The sequence below is a fragment of the Danio rerio genome, chromosome 14, assembly GCF_049306965.1.
Source record: "Danio rerio strain Tuebingen ecotype United States chromosome 14, GRCz12tu, whole genome shotgun sequence".
NCBI lineage: Eukaryota > Metazoa > Chordata > Actinopteri > Cypriniformes > Danionidae > Danio > Danio rerio.
Window position 1 is genome coordinate 1,706,548 of NC_133189.1, and position 8,600 is coordinate 1,715,147.

Consider the following 8,600-nt stretch of genomic DNA (forward strand, 5'->3'; position numbering starts at 1 on the left):
GGGCCAAAATCTGTATAGAGAAAACGTTAAAGGCTTAAGGCATTCTACTAATATACTTTACGGAAATAGCCATTTGTATTTTCGGATAAATGCTGTTCTTGCCCAGAAAATATTAAGAAATATAAAGTTTATAACTTATATATAACAAAAGTCACAACAATAATGTTTTTATGTCACTTTAACCTACTTTAATAAGTTGTTTAGGTTCAAACTGCATTAACTTAATATTTCTAGTCAGTTTGACTAATGTGAGTTGAGATGACTTGAAGATTTAACTTGATTCAACTACATTTTAAGGCAGTACGATTGTTTTACAGTGCATAAAGCAGCACAATTGTTTTTAACTTTTATAATAATCCCAAATGGTCCATCATCAGATGTTTTCTGAAGGATCATAACACTCCCAGCAGACACACAACATCATAAGACGTTAATATTAGGTTAGATTTATGTTGTGATGTCATGTGACCAAAATTCATTGCCCAGCAGCGTCTAAGACGGTGTTATTTTAATGTCCAACAATGGCGTTGATATTAGGTTGATTTTAGGTTGTTAGAAAGTGACCAAAATCCAATGTTAAGCCAACATCTTAAATCAACATCATGTTGACGTCAAATACTGACATTTATTCATCAGTTATGTCAACCTAAATCTAACATCTGATAGACGTCATAGTGGTAACATCCGCACAACGTCAAGCTGTAACATCATTAGACGTTGATATTTGGTTGATTTTAGGTTGGACGTTGGACATTGAGGTTGGCCTGACATTACCAACACAGTTTTTCTCCGGTCTACCTCCGGTAGGAGCACCTCCAGTTCACACTCTGTCAAGTTTCTCTTCTTGCTTGCTTTTGCCTTCGCTTTTTCGTTTGGTTTTGCCAAAGTGGAGTTATTACCATATTCATACGCTCGTGCATGTTGCACTCAGTTTCACATTAATTCGGATATATATATGTGTGGGTTTCCGCACATTTACAGCTTTGTCCGTACACAATGTTTTATTATTAATTCAAGGCAGGTCTTTGTACATGAGGCCGCTCATGATTTCTGACTGAAGTAATGATGCTGACTATATTTCACCATATTACCCTCCTGAGACCCCGCCCATTGTCTTGTTGTGACATTTAGGCACATGTACACATAGGGCTCAACCTGTCTGTCAACATGCCTTTTTTAGTCTTGAATAGAAAGTGCTCTTCCAAAGTGCCCCAGCGAACCCCCCTCTAAACCCCCCAACCACCCACCCGCCATTTAGTTCGCTCGCTAAACCAACCCCACTGCTGTTTAGTTCACACTTCAACCATCCATATATATATTCAACCATATATATATATATATATTACATATATATATATTTGTTTATTAAAGTGTCAGGAACAATACATTTAGCTTCCAAAACTGTTAACTTGTTTGTGTTTCAAAATATCCTCCTTTTTTAAATGTCCACTGTAGTGGACACCAGGACCACCTTAATGTAATTAATGACTCCCAGAAATAAAGGTACGTGTGCTGTCACTGGGGTGGTACCTTTTCATTCATTCATTCATTTTCTCGTCGGCTTAGTCCTTTTATTAATCCAGGGTCGCCACTGCGGAATGAACCGCCAACTTGTCCAGCAAGTTCCAGCTGCAACCCATGTCTGGGAAACATCCACACACACACTACGGACAATTTAGCCCACCCAATTCACCTGTACCGCATGTCTTTGGACTGTGGGGGAAACTGGAGTACCCGGAGGAAACCCACGCGAACGCAGGGTGAACATGCAAACTCCACACAGAAAGGCCAACTGAGCCAAGGTTTGAAAAAGCGACAGCACTACCTACTGCGCCACTGCTTCGCCGGTACCTTTTCAAAAGCTACAAATTTGTACATAAAAGGTCGATATTAATACCTCAAGAGTACATATTGGTACCTAAAAAGTACAAAAGTGGTCCTCTTAAAGTTTGTAGGTACTAATATATACTTCTGAGGTACCAATATGGAGCCTTCAAGTACAAATGTGTACCTTTTGAAAAGGAACCACCCCAGTGACAGCTCTCGTACCTTTATTTCCGAGAGTGTAGGAGGCAGAACTGAAGCAGTTAATAGTTGAGGAAGACTCTGATTTAAAGTCTGATAATCAGACAATTGGGGACAATTAGAGAATGACGATCAGTTTAAAATCACTTTTATGGTAAATTTGTTTTGGATTATCATCACTTCTGTTATTTATTTTTGAATCCGGCTCTCTTTCAGACTAAACTGTTTCAGGAATTTCAATACAAAAGGAAAAAACGGCTTTTGTTTTGCTTTTGTTACATTTATATTGGATTAATATTCCTTAACAGCCATATCCTGTACAGTTTTGTTTCTGAATGGCGATCATTTCGAACTAAAATGGTCCTGTGGTCCACTACAGTGAACATGCTGTAAAATTAAAAATAAAAACAAAATGTAAAAACTCTGAATTGTAGATTTTTTTTAACCCAAAGGATGTAGGAAATCACAGAAAGAAGAAAAAAAGAAGGATACATCCATCCATTCATTCATTCATTCATTCATGATTCATTCATTCATTCATTCATTCATTCATTCATTCATTCATTCATTCATTCATTCATTCAGTCATTCATTGATTCATTCATTTATTCATTCATTCATTCATTCATTCATTCATTCATTCATTCATCCATTCATTCATTCATTCATTCAGTCATTCATTGATTCATTCATTTATTCATTCATTCAGTCATTCATTGATTCATTCATTTATTCATTCATTCATTCATTCATTCATTCATCCATCCATTCATTCATTCATTCATTCATTCATTCATTCATTCATTCAGTCATTTATTCATTCATTCATTCATTCATTCATTCATTCATTCATTCATTTACTTCTCAACTTAGTCCCTTTATTAATCCGGGGTTGCCACAGCGGAATGAACCACCAACTTATCCAGCACGTTTTATGCAGCGGATGCCCTTCCAGCTGCAACCCATTGGAAACATCAATACACGCTCATTCAATATGGACAATTTAGCCAACCCAATTCACCTGTACCGCATGTGTTTGCACTGTGGGGGAAACCGGAGAACCCGGAGGAAACCCACGCGAACGCAGGGAGAACATGCAAACTCCACACAGAAACCCCAACTGAGCCAGCTGAGGCTCGAACCAGCGACCTTCTTACTGTGAGACGACAGCATTATCCTCGGAGGATACATATATTTCTCTATTTTCAATTAAATAAAGGCATTTTATTCATTCATTCATTCATTTTCTTTTTGGCTTAGTCCCTTTATTAATCCGGGGTCGCCACAGCGGAATGAACCGCCAACTTATCCAGCAAGTTTTTATGCAGCTTTTACTTCAAGCCGCAACCCATCTCTGGGAAATGAAGGCATTTCAGTGATCACTATTTTAGAAAACACATGACACACTTTTAAATAAGTCCACATACAGTGCACCCACTTGGTTTACTTAACAATAACAAATCATGCTGCTATAAAAGCAGTTCAAAAACTAGCGTCTGTTTTGCTCACAGGCGTTAAACAACATGCACTTTTGACAGCGGTGAAATAATATAATATTGGCACACACGTCTACACATGTCATAAAGCTCTTTCTCTCGAGATAAAACTCAGAGCTCATCAGAGGACGGATGATGTGAGAGCGAGACACGCTGTTCATTAACCACTGCAGGGCACAAATCACACAATTATTACACTTATTAAACTATTAAAGCTGTCTGAACACAGACTGTACGGCTGAAAACTGAAAACTCTGGGCATTATTTGACCCAAATAAGAGAGATGATGTGAACTGTTTTTTTTTATTTAGTATTAAGTTATTTCATGAGGCGGCATGGTGGCTCAGTGGTTAGCACTATCACCTCGCAGCAAGAAGTTCACTGGTTTGGGTCAGTTTGCATTCCTGTGTGGAGTTTGCATGTTCTCCCCGTGTTGGCACGGGTTTCCTCTGGGTGCTCTGGTTTCCCCCACAGTCCAAACACATATAGGGGAATCGATGAACTAGATTGGCCCAGGTGTATAAGTGTGTCTGTGTGTGTAAGAAGAAAGAAGCTCATCAAGGTCTGAGTAAATAATGACAGAGTTTTCAATTTTGGGTGTACTGTCCCTTTAAGTGATGGTCTCACACACACACACTCGCTGTACCTGCAGGTGTAAACACAGAGTTCAGAGGTCGTGTCGGTCTGGCCTGGACTGTGGTGTGATGTGGAGCAGAGTCTCTAGTGTGTGTCAGATTAGTCAATGGCCACGTCTCTATTTAAACCACAACACGTGTTAAACAAACAGTAGCACAAGCTAATGATTCACTAGGGAAAATCATGTCAAGACCCAGTTTCAGAACAGATCTGACGTGCTTGTGTTGAAAATCTGTAGTATCACATTTATAGGGCGACGCTGTGGCGTAGTAGGTCGTGCTGTCGTCTCACAGCAAGAAGGTAGCTGGTTTGCGCCTTGGCTGGGTGTGGAGTTTGCATGTGCTCCCTGCATGTTTTGATGTAGCATGTGCTCCAAACACATGCTGGACAGGTGAATTGGGTAAACTAAATTGTCCGTAGTGCATGAGTGTGAATGAGTGTGTATGGGTGTTTTCCAGGGATGGGTTGCAGCTGGAAGGCCATTCGCTGTGTAAAACATATACTGGAGTAGTTGGCGGTTCATTCCGCTGTGGAGACCCCTGATTAATAAAGGGACTAAGCCGAAAAGAAAATCAATGAATGACTGTTTGAGTATGTGTGAATGAGTGTGTATGGGTGTTTCCCAGTACTGGGTTGTGGCTGGAAAGTCATCCGCTGTGTAAAACATATGTTGGAATAGTTGGCGGTTCATTCCGCGGTGGCGACCCCTGATTAATAAAGGGACTAAGCCGAAAAGAAAATCAATGAATGAATGTATGAGTATGTGTGAATGAGTGTGTATGGGTGTTTCCCAGTACTGGGTTGTGGCTGGAAAGTCATCCGCTGTGTAAAACATATGTTGGAATAGTTGGCGGTTCATTCCGCTGTGGAGACCCCTGATTAATAAAGGGACTAAGCCGAAAAGAAAATCAATGAATGACTGTTTGAGTATGTGTGAATGAGTGTGTATGGGTGTTTCCCAGTACTGGGTTGTGGCTGGAAAGTCATCCGCTGTGTAAAACATATGTTGGAATAGTTGGCGGTTCATTCCGCGGTGGCGACCCCTGATTAATAAAGGGACTAAGCCGAAAAGAAAATCAATGAATGAATGTATGAGTATGTGTGAATGAGTGTGTATGGGTGTTTCCCAGTACTGGGTTGTGGCTGGAAAGTCATCCGCTGTGTAAAACATATGTTGGAATAGTTGGCGGTTCATTCCGCTGTGGAGACCCCTGATTAATAAAGGGACTAAGCCGAAAAGAAAATCAATGAATGAATGTATGAGTATGTGTGAATGAGTGTGTATGGGTGTTTCCCAGTACTGGGTTGTGGCTGGAAAGGCATCCGCTGTGTAAAACATATGTTGGAATAGTTGGCGGTTCATTCCGCTGTGGAGACCCCTGATTAATAAAGGGACTAAGCCGAAAAGAAAATCAATGAATGAATGTATGAGTATGTGTGAATGAGTGTGTATGGGTGTTTCCCAGTACTGGGTTGTGGCTGGAAAGGCATCCGCTGTGTAAAACATATGTTGGAATAGTTGGCGGTTCATTCCGCAGTGGCGACCCCTGATTAATAAAGGGACTAAGCTGAAGGAAAATGAATAAATGAAAAAAAAACAAAAATTTAAATCATAATATTAATAAAAAACAATTATTAGTAATTAACTCAGACCATTCAGTGAAAGGAAACCACTCCTTTAATAAACACCGCACTTCTCAAAGCAAACATATTTTCAGGTAGATCCTAATTAGTTATATGTTGTTTAGCGCCAGCAGATGGCAGCAGATCTCCTCGTATGTTCCTCAAGAGTTCATCGAGGTCTTTCCATGAAGTTAATCAGCTTTAATTGTGCAGTTAAACACTCGCTCCCCTCTGTGTGCAATGTACTGTACGTTTAATTGAAGATAAATGTCTTACAAGCGCTATTAAAGCTGGACTGACACCATACGATGGCTGTAAAGTCGGCGTTGGCGCTCCGCATAGCTAGGGAATCAGAATGTGTTGTTTATAGCCACACTCACTCACACACACACACACACACACACACACACGAGAGGCCTTGTACAGGCAGATGCAGCAGCTCTTTATTGCCGGCAGTTATTGCTGTTTTGGGGGAAGGTGTGAAAACGTCTAAAATACACATCTCAGCAAAAACACCGCAGTTGAGCTAAACGTGCAGGAGAGAGAAAATATATGAAAACACACACACACACACACACACACACACACACACACACACACTGCCTGGAAAACAGTTGACTGAACATTATTGCAAAACAAATTAATGATCTTGCGGCACTAAACGTGTCGTTCCGAACAGCAGAAGCTCTTTATTTTCCGTTGACTGAACGTTATTGGAGAGAAAACAAGATGTGCTGCAGCAAAACAGCTCAAAAGATGCACTAAATCCCATTTGAACTTGTTTTACATTTACTTAATTATTGAAAAGGGGAAATGTTAGTTTGTGTTGACTTATATCAATGCCTTTTTGTTTTGGGGTGCGTTTCCCAAAACCATTGTTAGCCAAAAAAAGTCGCAAGTTGCAAACGTAGTCGCTCGAACGAACATTCGCAAATATGAGCACTCGCAACTACAGCTCTGGAGCTGTCGTTAAAAACATAGTTCCTGGCTGTGTTCCCACTTATCCCCCCTATGCCCTATTCATTTAGAACATTCTAACATTCAGAGTTGGATTTACTAAAAATAATAAAGCATTAAGGTCATCTCTCTTAGCTGTAATTTGATTTCTATTTTTACAGTTCAGTTTTTATTTATTTATTTATTTTTATTTTGTATTTATTTATTTTATTTTTTATTTTATTTTCTAAATAGTTTATTTATTTATTTATTTTATTTTTTTAAATAGTTTTTTTATTTATAAAAATTTTTTAACGGAAATACAGTTCAGTTTTAGCGATCTTCATGTTTACATGTTTACATTTGTGCTCCCTTTGCAGTGCACTTTGAAAACATTGATGTCATTTTGAACACAGCCTCATGGTGAAAGCTACAGGTGACCTATTATTTAAAAGCAGAATTTATGTTACGTCTCCAAAGCTTGTAAAACAAAACGTATACGTTAATTCTTTTAATTTATAGTAGGTTATTTATTAAAGATCTGTACTGTTTATGACATGGGCCTGCTGGTTACATTTCTGCAGTGGTTTACATGTCTCAAATTTTAAAAGTAGACATTTAATTTTTTTTAAAACAAATAAACAACATCCTACTAAATATTAATAATAATAATAATAATAATAATAATAATAATATTAATAATAATGATGATGATGATGATGATTATTATTATTATTATTATTATTATTATGAATAAGTAGGATGTTGTTTATTTTTTTTTGAAAATATAAAAAATATGAAGATTAATTAACATCATTAATATTATTAATATTTTTTATTATTAATTATTATTAATAATATTATTAAAGTGTGTTTTTTTCCATTTCTAATATATAATAAATATTACATTTCATTTCTTACATTTTCTTCATACCTTACATTTTCAAATCTCTGCCTTAAATGGCCCATATATGAATTTTAACCTTTGGCCTCCTTTTGCCATTGTACAGGCGGGCCACTTCAGGCTCACATTCATTTTGTCTGGGCCGAAGGAAGACCACCAGTGCCGCATAACTGCCTAAAGTGGCCCACATTCGTATGCCATCTATGTACCCACAAAATGTTACTCTAACAAGATGTGTGAACAGACCTCTATTCTGAGACACGAGGAGAGAAAACAGACTTATAATAGACGATGTGTAAATAGACTGAGAAATAAGAGAGACTCTGCCCACTGATCTGCGATCCTCAGGGGCCGGTGTGTGTAAAGCAACATTTGGCGTTGTTGTTTAAAGCTGTCTATCTGATGACAAGAGGAGCTCACACACACATCAGCAGTGTGTGTGTGCATAAACATTAAAGCCTGTCACACACTTTCAGGAGTGAATGAGCCGAGTCTTCAGAGGAACAGACTGCAGGAAAACCACCTGCTCTAAGCGCAGATCCTCCTATTCAACAGCTGCGGTGTTAACCAAACCAGATTAATTAAACGCGCGGTGGGATTCTGGACTCTGCTAAATCAGATTAACAGGGGACGTCCAGCGGTGATGGAAGAAATACAGCTGAAAAACAAATAGTGCACACTAAAGCTGCAGTTACATTTAGTGCGGCTCTCAGAAACTCTTTATTCAAATTGCAGTCTTTAAGTTTACGTTTAGGGGTGGCACGGTGGCTCAATGGTTAGCGCTATGGCCTCAGAGCAAAAAGGTCGCTGGTTCGAGTCCCAGCTGGGTCAGTTGGCATTTCTGTGTGGAGTTTGCCCTTCCTGTGTTGCTATGACTTTCCTCCGGGTGCTCCGGTTTTCAATACTGGGTTGCGGCTCTAAAAATAATAGGTGCACTTTAAATACCCAGATGATGCACTCAGTCAACCGGTAAAATGAAG